Source organism: Ylistrum balloti, unplaced genomic scaffold, assembly GCF_031769215.1.
Source record: "Ylistrum balloti isolate Yb309-2 unplaced genomic scaffold, AGI_CSIRO_Ybal_v1 Utg372460, whole genome shotgun sequence".
In the NCBI taxonomy this organism is placed as follows: Eukaryota; Metazoa; Mollusca; class Bivalvia; order Pectinida; family Pectinidae; genus Ylistrum; species Ylistrum balloti.
In genome coordinates, this window is record NW_026783106.1 from 1 (window position 1) to 14,012 (window position 14,012).

Genomic DNA, 14,012 nt, shown 5'->3' on the forward strand with positions numbered 1-14,012 from the left:
ATGACCAACAGTACTATATCTGTGCACATGTTCCACAGTAGATGCTTATGGGTTCTGTCCCTTAGTAGTCAGCACCCTCATCTGTGCAATGTTGAATTGAGACTTTCTTATGATGTTTCCAGTTAAATATAATTGATAGCTTTCTTTTAAATCATGGAAAAAAGATGGTCAAACAATATAGCAGAAAAACTCTTAGTTATAGCTGGACGGATGACCCAGGACAGCTGAAGCTTACTTGCCCTTTAGATCATTGTTTACAAACACAGATACAACATATTTGAGACTTGCACAAGTCAACAATATATAGCAATAATTAAATATAATGACAGGAAAAATTAAGCTACATGTAATTATAAACCATAATCCTAACTCAAAACCAATAATAAAACGTTTCATGTGTATCATTAGTGATGTCACCGTGGTCAATTAAGCCCCAGTTACTGGAGATATACTGATAACAGTTTACTGTAGGCCTATAAACACTGCATAGCAAACGGGATCAACTTAGAATTTCTTATTTATTTATGCTATAATTATGACGAATCTTCAATCAAAATGAAGATCTTGCAATTCTCTTTCTAATCATGTTTTCTGTATTTTAACGCTGTGAATAGAACATAAGTCATTTGCTAACATGTAGTTTTTCACATAACTTAGCTCAAGCCTCTAAGACCTCCAGGGGGCTTGGCCTAATCTATTTTTGGAACAGTGTGACATCACTGTGAAAGGTCTTTATAATTTATTCTAAATTATGCAAAGAAAATTCCCAGCGCAATATATTCCTTTAATAAGTCATTGGAAGGTTCTACATATTTGTATATAAACCTTTGTGAAACTTTAACTGGCCAAATATGAAGTTGATTTTACACAATCTGACCCCCGTGACCTTAAGATATTTTCATGGGTCAAGCTATTTTTTATTTTCACATACTATGTGGCGGACACTATAAAGGGAAACTTTTGGCCAAATATTATGATTTTAGGCCTTTTAGTTAAGCAGAAGTTGTTCAAAGGTTTAACGCCTTTGACCGTTGTGACCTTGTATATGGGTCAAGGTGATTTCTTTTTGCAAACTTTCTAGAGCTTGATAAAAGGAACCTTCCAGACAAATATAATAAATCTAGGCCTTCCGCTATTTTGGAAGAAGTCGTTTAAGGGTTTTTACACATTTGAACTATGTGACCTTGAATAAACGTCAAGGTCATTTCTTTTCGCAAACTTTGTTGGGCTTCATCAAAGGAACCTTCCAGTAATGTATAATGATTCTAGGCCTTTGGTATTTTGAAAGAAATCTTTTAAAATGTTTTAACACATTTCACCTCTGTGACCTTGATTATGGGTCAAGGTCATTTTTTTCCCCCAACTTTGTTTGGAATCATCAAAGGAAACTTAAAGGCATATATAATGATTTTATGCTTCCTGGTATTTTGGAAGAAGTTGCTTAAATTTTTAAAAATATTTGACTCCTTTGACCTTGAATATGGGTCAAGGTCTTTTCTTTTCACACACTTTGTTAAGCTTCATCAAAGGAACCATTCAGCCAAATATAATGATTCTAGGCCCTCCGGTATAATGGAAGAAGTCATTTAAAAATTTTAACATTCTTGACCTCTGTGACCTTGAATATAAGTCAAGGTGATTTCATTTTGCAAACTTTATTGGGCTTGATAAAAGGAAACTTCCAGCCATATTTAATGATTCTAGGCTTCTGGTATTTTGAAAGAAGTCTTTTAAAAGGTTTTAACATATTTCACCTCTGTGACCTTGAATATGGATCAAGGTCATTTTCTTTTGTAACTTTGTTGGGCTTCATCAAAGGAATCTTCCAGCCATATTTAATGATTCTAGGTCTTCCGGTATTTTGGAAGAAATCGTTTAAAGACATTTTACCTCTGTGACCTTGAATATAGGTCAACGTCAATTTTTTCTTTTTTTTGCAAACTTTGTTGGGCTTCATCAAAGGAACCTTCCAGCCAACTATAATAACTCTAAGCCTTTTGGTATTTCAGAAGAAGTTGTTTAAATGAAAAGTTGACGGATGCAGGACGGACAAAGGACGGACAGACAAATGACGGCCCTTTGGGCCAGGTGAGCTAACAAAACACTCACACTGACCACAGATTGAGTACCGACATATTTCCCGAACAATATCAATAGATTTACCTTTCCTAAAATGTCTATATAAGGTAACCGCCTATTGAAACAATTTCCAAACATTCGAGACATGACATCTTTTCTCGAAAAACACCATAGAGACAGACATCATTTATGTCAAGCTAAACCTGCAACGTGTAAAGTAATCCTCGAAAAGGCCTACAATGGTCTAATTAATTGTATCCGTGACTGCATTCAAAATATTACCAGGTCGAGTGTTGATGATGGAATAGAAGAAACATTTGTCATTTCATAAAGTCTGTCTTCGTAAATTATTGAAGACAAAAGAAGCACATCATCCAAAAGGAGGGTTTCATTCAGACACTGGCACCTGAAGTGTTACCGTTAGTGACCAAACTCTCGGGCAGACTGTTCCAGGGAATATGAGAAAAAAATCTTTGGTAATGCAGGGATACAGTGTACGAGCGAGACCTAAACCACTGGTGGACTCGATCATCTGTCATGATGTCGAGAGGCGAATACCAGATGATGGAAATAAAATCAACAGACATGAAATAAATTTAACAAATTTATTAACAATCCACTGTGTGTACATGTAGAAACAGTAAAATGCCTCCAGGAGAGGATCGACACTATATGGGGTTCGAACCAATATCACATTATGTTTACACCCTAGAGTTACCATTAATTCTTGGTTTTGGTGTGACGTCACGTCTGTAACAACAGGAAGTTTGCCATCTTTGGAGGTGAAACAAACTCTTAGCAATGCTAAGGAGAGGTTGTTTAGTGTTTAGTAAACAAATTTTTTAAATGGAGAAACATTTACTGATAATGTTATTTGTTATATATGTTCTTAAATAGTTTCAGTATGCGTATTAATGAATATATGTACTGTTTCTCAGTACATCACAAACCCCTCCTTTATACAACTGTGACTGAATGACAGTGATTAGAGCAACCCCCGGCACTGCATGATTTTGGCATACCCAATGCCTTAACGTTGACTTTTAACAGATCTAAATTTGGTATTACTTATATTTTATCAAAGAACAAAGATGGCGATAGTTTTCACCTCAGATTTAATCGCAAGGCATCATTAGGGGTCAAGTACCAATATATCTGGGGTAATGAATCAAAAATACAACTCTTGACTAGAGTTGAATAAATCACCATTGACATGAAATTGGAAATGAATTCTATCGGCACCTGTAAATGACTGTAAAAATAATTAACATCAATCTCAAAAACAATGAGCCATATACTTTTACACTGATGCATAATATTACTCTGAGCCAAATAAATATTGAATTAATCACCACTTAATTAATCAACCAATTAATATTACAATGGATAATGAGAAAAAGTATGTCACTGAAATTCACTGTACAATTCACTGTTACATTTGTCACCATAAATTATAACTGCCCACTTGTTCAATAATAGCAGACGGGGTAATCTATACTGAAGATTCACTATGTCTTTGAAGTCGTAGAGGTTCCTCAGGAGTCATTGAAGTGCCCAAACTTAGCTATGCTCAAGCAAAGGGGAGGTAACTTTTTTTTTCACTTTACCTTATACCTAAAGCGTCATTCTCAAGTGCCTTTTTATAGCGTTAAATTATCATATAAAAGCGTGAGCCTTCCAAACATTCGAGTGACTGAGAATAATGAAGCGAAACTGAACTTATGTTTATAAGGAAAAACGTCACGAAAATCCATGGCGGTAAGATGTGATCCAAAACTGAAATGTGTAAATCGGCATATTTTCCTCCATACGCTGATTACACGTCAAAAAACCTTTTAATTTGTCTCACATATGTTCAATCTGCATGTAAGTGGTTCTAACTCTGTCTGGTTATTCCGCTTTTTGTCGTAAATCATAAATATAAAAAACTGACATACAGTCTGTTACGACTAGGGTAAGTCGCGGAGATTGTCAATACAAGCTACTTTCACTTTTGAATAGCCTGAGTTTTAACGTTTGAAAGGGCATAGCACTTCAATTTTGTAGCTAAAAAGTATTTCTTAAGCCATGTAGATAAATTAAAGGGCAATCCGACACCAGCTTAAACATTTTGATGGTAAGAATTTCACTGTAAAATCCAGTCTCATACCGCATTACGCATATACGAGCAGTCAATTGAATTAATCATCGAGTCCATGAAATAGAATGAGTACTTGCGGACCTAGTCAGTGTGTGACAGTAACTTACTGAGTAAGACTGTCAGTTCGTGACTAATAAACCATAAATACTTTAACAGCATAAGAACATTCATGAGCTTTGTTTGATATCATTTAACAGTCGTCTGAATGGTGCATTTTGTTTTCTGATAGGTAAGGATTTCAGACTTCGAAAGAGAAAACAAGGATTTGAAAGAAAAGATTAAGACACTAGAGGAGGAAATTTCAAATTTAAGAAAGCAATTAGATTGGTAATCTAATATGAAAAAGGAAATGAAAAGCATGAAAAAAGACATTGAAAGGTTAAAAGAAGCTTTAAAAAAGAAATAATTGAGACACTTACGCTATATATATACACACATACTTTACAAATTTATACTGCATATTGTTTATATTAACATCTAAAATGTCTTCCCATGGCAAGTTTATGGCCCAATTTGGGTTGTCCATCAGTGATCTGGAGTCAGAACACCATCACACAATACCCCACATAATGGAAAATAAACTGAGTAAAGGTCTTGTGTGTGAGCTATTTCAATACGCAAAAACATGTACCGGTAACACTCCACCAGTGGATAAAGTGGCGCTATGGCTATCATTATTGTGCCGATTGGATCTTTCCACCATTTCAACTTTAACACTACAGACAAAGTTATATAAACTTTTAAGAGATAAAAAAGGAAAGGGAGGTGATTCGCTGAAATCATTCAATAGTCAAATTTTTGTGATACCTTTAAAAACAATTTTGGCACAAAAAAGTGAATTTGAAAAAATAAGTGAAGCCGCCGAACAGTCTGTTGTTAAGGAACTTGCTGAAGAACTATCTGTCACAAGTGAAGCTTTAAGCAAAAAGGAAGAAAAGACATTGTCTTTAAGAAATGAAAATTGTCAAGGGCAACATCAAAACTTGAACAGTGTAAAAAACTAAAACTTGAGCAGGATGTGTTAGAACAAAGTCTACACAAAACAAAACAAAATTATGCAAGAAACAGTATCATCAAAGGAAAAGTTGTGTGAGTATGTGAGAAAACTGGAGAATAATGTGAGAGACTTGAAGAAAGAACTGACATCAAAGGGTTTAGAAACAGAATCCTTGGAAAACAGCCACTGTTTTATCTGATTATGTAGAAGAAAGTTCTCAGTTAATGAAATTGAAAATGAGGAAGTGAACAGTGTGATAACAGAAAATGATGCCCTAAAGGAATCAAATGATTATCTCTTGGCATTGCTGAATGACAATGCAGAATTACCAGTTTCCACATATGATGAGGATAAGGGTGCATTTTCACCAGAATTAACAAACTGTGTCATGCAGCTGTTAAATTATGGTATTTCATCAAAGAATATGGCCGATGTTTTAAGTACTGTAGCAACACTTTGTGGTAGTTCTTTAAGTAAATTACCCAGTAGACAGACTGTTGACCGCATGAGTGATCGGAGAATGGCCCTGGCACAGAAGCAGTTGGAAAGTATCTCCATAAGCCAAAATCTTACTCTGTATTCAGATGAGACTTCAAAGTATGGAAGGAGTTTTGAAGTGTTTGCTGTCAGTGATGAAGAAAAGAATAGTTATGTTCTAGGGTTATGTGAAATGTATATCAAAAGTTCAGAAACTGTTGAATACACTAAAAGACATATTACATGATGTCAACAAACTCTGTGACCAAAACAATAGAACTGAAATAGGTTTTAAAATTTTATGCAACATAAAGAACACAATGTCGGATCGGGCTGCCTCAGAAAAAAAATTTCAACAACTTTTGAAGGAATACAGGGAAGAGATATTGCCGAAATGTCTGGAGGGATTGGTGCAAATGAATGAGGAGGAGTAAAGTGCTTGTTCCAAAATGAATAACTTCTTTTGTGGATTGCATCTTCTGGTTAATTTTGCTGATGTATGTGCAGAAGCGCTTCTTAAATTTGAGCATTCTCTTCTGTCGAAGCCAGGTGGTGCAGAAGCTTTGGAAGAAAGTGAAGAGCAAGAAGTGAAAAGCAGTGAAAGTGGAACAAGCAGGTTATTAAGAACATGTAGCAAAGCATTTGTTAAAGGCGTAGATAAAAAACGGGGTATATGACCCATTCAGGTCATACTGCAGACAAAAAGGAGATAATGTACAGTTTATGCGATACAAACACAATCGATTCAATGTCTTCTTTTTACTGGGACACATTGCGTATCACCATCGACACAACATTTTGCATTTTTTGCAATCAGTTCATGGCTGTACGAACAGACTACTTTCTTCAGTGGAGGCTGATATTATAGAACCAGTCTATATAGCTGGCTGTAGAGCTCTGGGAATTATCTCACAATCTGTCACGGGGCCACTATGGCGCAAAATGGAAGACAACTCCCATATTTTGACGCTTAATGAGACTCTGTCAGCACTCCAGGATTATCTCGAAGTCGCCAAAGATGACAGCACAGTTGTTATTTCTGGAGCTTTCAGGCCATTCGTAAACGAGAATTCAGATGACAATGCCATCATGAAAGAGCTATTCTCCTCAGAGGACAGTGATGGTTTAACCATACAAATTTTACAGTTTCTCTTTGCCGCCATGCTTACTCTATTGAAAAGACAAGCAGCAGATCATTTACCGGGAGGTACTTTCTCTACAACAAATGAGGAATTAATACATCAAACACAAAGTTCCTTAAAACACAATAAACTGCCAGAATTCTTTTTTGGTCAGTTAGACCATTTAATGAAATTCAGACCAAATGCAACAACCCTGTGCAATGAATCGTACATTATGTTTTCACACAACAAGACGTGCGAATGGTTGGACAGCTTGGAGGAAGAACATCGGAACAGATTGATAGAGGATAGTAGGAAAGAGGGGTCAGAAATAAGGGAAAAGTTTAAAGCCCGAATTAAGGATACTGAACAAAGGAGATTAGAAAATTTGAGAAGGAAAGAAGAAGAGCTGGCACAAAAAAGAAATCGAATTTTGAAAAGAAAGGAGGATATGACAAGGGATATATTGTATTATGGCTTGTGGCAGTCACCGGATAACCTTGAGGAATGTTTACAGGAGTTGGACACAAAGAAGGAAAAAATACGGGCTCTGAAAGTTCAGCTGAATTTCCGAAAAAATGTTCTGCAGCAGGTAACAAAGGACAAAAACTTGTATTTGTTTTCTACGGGCAGACGTCAAAAGACAGTATCGGAGTTGACCACCAACTTAAAGGTCTTAATCCAAGAGGCAAAGTCTGTGCCACTTCCGGAGAGGAGAAGCAAAAACAAACCTCTGTTGGTAGGAAAAAACATAAGACACAAATTCAGTGATGGTCAGTGGTATGATGGACAAGTTCTTTCAGTGGTACCAGGTTTTAATGAATATTACAATGTGAAATACAAAGAGGACCAGGCCCTGTATGTTTACAAACTTCAGGAGGACTATGCTTCAGGAGATCTGGCAATACGTCCAGAAACAACAGGTTTGGATCCTAGTATTTCTGCACGTGGTTCCTGTTTCATTGTTATTTGGATGAGAAGAAAGTTCAAATCAGCAAAACCAATCAAACCAATGAAATGAGACTTTTACACACCCTTAAATATGGGGGAGAGAAAAACAATGGTGATTTGCATGTTTGTGATTATTTGCATGATTAAATTAAATGAAAATGATTTGCAAGAACTGCATGCTTTCATGTTTCATTGACTCTGCTGTGATTTGCATGTTGGTGTTACCTGTGTTATATCAAAATGAAATGCTCTGCATGTCAACAAAGAAAAAATTCAATAAAAGCTACATGTTGAAAACTGATTTTAATACAAGAATTGTTTGCTTGCTTTTCAAATTAATTTTATAGCAAGATGAACTTGTTGAGTTGTTTAAACAATGGTTTTAAATACTATTTTTGTTTGTTATGCTATTTTTTTGCTGTTATTTGTTATTTTGTTAGTTTTTCAGCTATTTCCTTATGGTGAAACCTGTCTAATAAAGATCTCTGAAGTGCTTTGGAACAAGTGGTCATTTTACAGAGTTCAATTATAATTGATGGTTAATTTGAGACTACCTGATAAAAACTCCCTTATTAAAAGGGTTGTAATAGCAGTTGGTGACTGGTCCCAAAGACAGGCTTCACTATATGTGAAAATATAATTAATTTAAACATTAGTTTGTTTGTTCAAGCTGGTTTTGAGAATTAAAATAAATTCAGCAAAAAAATAAAATAAATAAATACACAAATATTCCTCTTCTCAATTCCTGGATTATGGCATTATTACCAAGCTTGTTTCCTATAATTGCATTTAAATTAAATTATGCTATTATAATTTATTACACTTTTAAGGGAAAACATTATGTACAATAAACATATTTATACATTGTATATACATAGTAATAATAATAATAATATTTAGGATACTATCTAAAAATTGTAGCATAGGTAATTTACTGTAACACACTTTTTTTACAGACAACTACATGTAAGTGAGAGAGCTGGATTCTTATAAAAGAAGGTAGGCTATAATTTTGATACTTTTGTATTCAAACAGTTTTTTTTATTGGTTTGCATGTTTTAGACAGATATGTGAATTTGTTTTGGTGAAACATGTGTGGAAGAATAGATTTTCAACAGTTTTGAGCAATATGACATCTTTGTGCACTAAAATAAAATTTTCTGGAATGTTTTGGAAGCCAAACTTGCTTTGATATGATGGGATACATGTCATTTAAATTTATTGTTTATAAAGAAAATAGAGAAATAACTTTCAAATACGGTTTTTTTTTTCCATAGTGACATATTTTTCCAACAATGGTTGGAAAACCTCAGAAAAAATCCCAAAATTCTTAAATTTGAAAAATCCGTTAAAAAACCAAATATCAAGATATCTTCATTCTGTTTGTTTTACTGACATCACCAAAAGATGCTTTATACATACAAATACATGTTTAAGGCATATTTACAGGAAAAAAATAGTTGAGCATAGCTACCAAACTCTCCAGTTCCCTGTCGTGACGCGACTCTATGACGTCTCAATGAAGCGTCCGAGTTGTCTGAGAAGTGTATGTGACGAGTAGCCGTGACGAAGGACCAACGGAGTTTATTACGACCTAGCTGCCACCACTCAGGCGACATCCTGACTTCACACCGGCTACAGGACCCCATCTGCCTGGCCCTACCACACGAACTAAAAAATGTAAACAACCATTGGTAACATATAGAAGCTTCAGAAATTTTAACATTGAAAACTTCCACATTGACCTACAGAACGCATCACTAGAAGAAACAGTTAAACATACAGACGTTAACACAGCCTACAACAACTTCAGCAAAACACTGACAGACATAATAAACAAACACGCCCCAATGAAAAAAAGACGAGCTAGATTACACCAAGCACCATTTATGAACAAGAAACTAAGACGAGATATATTACAAGAAAATGCTTCACAATAAGTACATCACCAACCGCACCAAGAACTGGGAAAAATACAGAACACAGAGAAACCAAGTCACTAAACTCAGAAAACAGTCAATAAAACAATACTTCCTAGACAGATGTACAGGGGGACAAAACAACCAGAACTTCTGGAAAACTATCAAACCATTTATTACAAACAAAGGCTGCCAAAATCAAGTAGACATTATATTGGAAGAAAAAGGAAAAATCATTAACAAACAAGCAGAAGTAGCAGACACCTTTAATAATTTTTTCATTCATGTAGCAAAAGATATTGGATCTAACAGCCCCCCTATTGACGATCAACATCCTAGTCTACAGACCATAGCCAGGAACAAAAAACAAGATACACAATTTACATTTAAACATGTAGATATAGAATTCATAAACAAACTGTTCAACAAAATTAATCCTAAAAAACATTCCCAGACGCATTAAAAACAGCACAAGTTAGACCAATTCACAAGAAAGACAGCACCCTCGACAAAGGAAACTACAGACCAGTGAGTATACTCTCGGCACTGTCCAAGGTCTTTGAGAGATCCATACACTTCCAACTCAGCGACTTCCTTGATGGTGTCTTCCACCCTTACCTCTCTGCCTTCAGAGCCGGATATGGATGTCAGACAGCATTATTGAGAATCGTTGAGGATTGGAAAATGGCACTAGACCAGAATAAGTATGTGGGATGCATACTTATGGATCTCTCAAAGGCTTTTGACTGCTTGCCTCAAGACCTACTAACTCTTAAACTCAAAAACTATGGACTTTCAAATTCGGCCTCAGAACTTATTTCGAACTATCTCAAAAACAGAAAACAAAAGGTTAAATTAGGAAATATTAAAAGCACCTTTCAGGAACTATACAAAGGAGTACCACAAGGATCAATATTAGGGCCAATTCTTTTCAACACTTTCATCAACGACATTTTCCACTCTATACAACACTGCAAATTATACAACTATGCCGACGACAACACTATTAGCAAAGCACACACCTCATTAGAAACAGTCAAAACATCACTACAAACAGACTGCAACTCACTCATACACTGGTTCGCAAACAATCACATGAAAGCTAACCCAAATAAATTTCAAGCCATGGCAGTAGGTAATAAAACACAAAACGAAAACATCACTTTCCAAGTAGGCAACAATACCATTAAATGCGAACCAGAGGTTAAACTGCTAGGAGTTACACTTGACTTTAAACTAAACTTCCACACACATGTATCCAACATCTGTAAAAAAGCATCGAAACAACTCAACACACTCAAATGCATAGGAAAACACTTAAACAGACCGGGCAGACTCACTATATATCATTCTTTCATTCTTTCGAACTTTAATTTCTGCCCACTTACATGACACTTCTGTGGTGAAACTAATACACAAAAAATGGAAAAAATTCAAGAAAGGGCTCTGAAATTCATCTATGACGACTACGAAAACACATACGAAAATTTATTAGCCCGTTCAAAATTACCCTCTCTCAAAATTAGGCGCCTTCGAAATTTTGCAATAGAAGTTTTCAAAATTAGCAACAATCAAACACCAACATATTTGCATGACCTTATAAACATAACAGAAAAATCATAGACATTTAGATACCATAATACAGCGGAAATACCACAGGTTAGGACCACAAAATACGGCAAACACTCATTTAGATCAGAAGCACCTAAAATTTGGAACACCCTACAAGACCATTTCAGAACAACAACCACACTTACACAATTTAAGACACTAATTAACATCTGGTATGGGCCAAAATGTAAATGCAACACATGCACCTATATAATCAGACACATTTAACAATACTATATTTTAATATTTCACCTGCGGAATATTAAAGTTTTAATCCGAGTGGTTTTAAACTTATATTTTATCTATTATGTCATTGCGTATTTAGTGTGTGACTGTATGCATGTGTCGGATGAAATAGCTCAAAAGAGCTAATGTTTGTACTGTTTTAAATACCGACAATAAATAAACTTACGTGACTACGACACGACGGTTTCGCAATTATCCCTAATATTACCTCAAAACACATTCTATCTATTGACAATACTATATAACTATTAAATGTATCTCTATATGCCTAGAAATGCTCAAAAATAGACCTAAACATAAGTTATTACTCTCCTTGTACTTCACACAATGTATCGTATATTAGCCCTGCACATGGTTCAGCGAGCCGATTTCACTACCAGCATGATTCGCTTAAAACATGACAAAAATACAATGACAGCTACTCAGCCGGTTATATTTCCAACAATGGTGGTTTTATACAAAACACTCACCCCTTGGAAGTTCCCTAACTCGCTTTATATTCCATGTCTTACGAAGTTTTCAACGCAGCCAGCGTAATCACGGTTACATGGCTCGCAACCCTGTTTGTTTCTCCTTGCAGTGACGGACAAGCTCGTTTCTGATTGGCTAAAATTAGTTCTAACCCACCAATTGAATACCCCATATAACTACCATATTTACACTATTAAACGCTACCCCACTTGTACCAGTGTACCCTACTGTAGTTAAACACCTAAAAACTCCGTTATGGAAAAAATATACCATGGTAGAAATCAACAGTTTTTACACTGTAATAACTGTGATTTATCCACTAAAATAACTTGACACTGACACTACTTGTGAAAAAATCCAAGCACGGCATAGACGGAGATATGTCAAACCGAGACGATATTCCGTTAGACGTTATACAATCAGACTTAACAGAGGTACATGTCGAGATACCGGCAATACACCCATAACAGTGATATACCTATATTGATGGACGCCGTCCACTCGGTGGGTGTATCGGAGGGCAACGCGGAAACAGCGGGAAAACCAAAGGACTCCATTCAAGACATCATCTTACAGAGTGTATTAATGACTATTTGGGCAGTCTATGCCGGAGCTAAAACAAACGATGTGTGTTCAGATTGCCATGTTTAATCTTTTCTAATACATCCGTAACGCGGACGTACACACATGCATGCAAGTATTACAAGCATATGGTGTAGGGGAGGTAACTCTTATAGAATAATGATGCATCTCCCTTCTGAGTAAAGTATATAAACATAAAGAACATTATAGAAATTACAAATTATATGTGAGTTAATGACTAGATCTATTTGATCACATAGAAAATTGATTCTGTAAATAAATGAAATAATTACAATCAATTATTTAAGTTCATAGAAACTATCTTTCAATAATGATCACAATTACATTTTAGTTTTCCCGCGTTTCGCGAGTAATTGCCGGGAAAATGTTGTATAAACGGCTCGCACTGCTCGCTTTAGGTACGGGCATGTGTACATGTCGGGTCACATGACTCAGGTGTGGTACGGGTATTGGTGTAGGGACATTATCTATCGAACAGCGTTTCCATACGACACGCCAGAATAAAAAAAAATGCACGTGCTTCATATTAAACGAATAGTTTACCTTAAAAATTGAACATAATCATTTTATTGGACAATGGATATCATTTAACAATAGTTTCTAACTATTCCGTGGCGGTCATTTTGAACGGATTAAAAAAATTGAGGCAGTCCGAGGTTTTCCTGATTTTTTTTTCTTTCATATATCATACAAAGTAATTTGATGTTTTTATCTCTGGTCTTTAGCCCAGGACTGCTTCGTGCTTGTGTAACTATGATTTACAGAGAAAGTAGTTAGAACGGTGTGTTGGTGTGAAGATTTTACACTTTGTAAAACACTGACACTCTTTCAGTTCAAATAAACTCTAACTGGCGATCGTATGCTGCACGCTAGTTGGCAAATGTAGCATTTGAGTTGTTGTCGTTTATGTGCTAAATGATTGTCGTTTATGTGCTAAAGGGTTGTCGTTTATGTCCTAAAGGGTTGTCGTTTATGTGCTAAATGGTTGTCGTTTATGTGCTAAAGGGTTGTCGTTTATGTGCTAAAGGGTTGTCGTTTATGTGCTAAAGGGTTGTCGTTTATGTGCTAAAGGGTTGTCGTTTATGTGCTAAAGGGTTGTCGTTTATGTGCTAAAGGGTTGTCGTTTATGTGCTAAAGGGTTGTGTGGTAAAGATATATAGATGAGGTTTATACCAGGTAAAAACTGACTATAAGTGTACTAAACAATATGTAGCTGTCTGTTGTGTGGGTGATGTGTGGGTAATGATCTTGTATACTTGGGTAATAGCAGATGATGATAGACAATATGTGGCTGTGTGTGTGTGGGTGATCTTGTATACTTGGTAATAAGGGACAAATGTGGTTTATGTGTGGTTGTGTGTGGAAAAGGGTTGACAATATGTGGCTGTGTGGTTGTG

At 35.7% G+C, this 14,012-nt stretch overlaps 1 long non-coding RNA gene across 1 annotated transcript; it reads right to left on the minus strand.

Annotated features, from left to right (window-relative positions):
- Position 1: 1 nt before the first annotated feature.
- Positions 2 to 12,100, minus strand: LOC132564640 (uncharacterized). The gene is made up of 3 exons (XR_009554900.1): positions 12,012 to 12,100; positions 9,240 to 9,436; positions 2 to 81 (listed from the first exon to the last, which is right to left on the minus strand). It is a non-coding gene; the product is annotated as an uncharacterized LOC132564640 (long non-coding RNA).
- Positions 12,101 to 14,012: the final 1,912 nt, after the last annotated feature.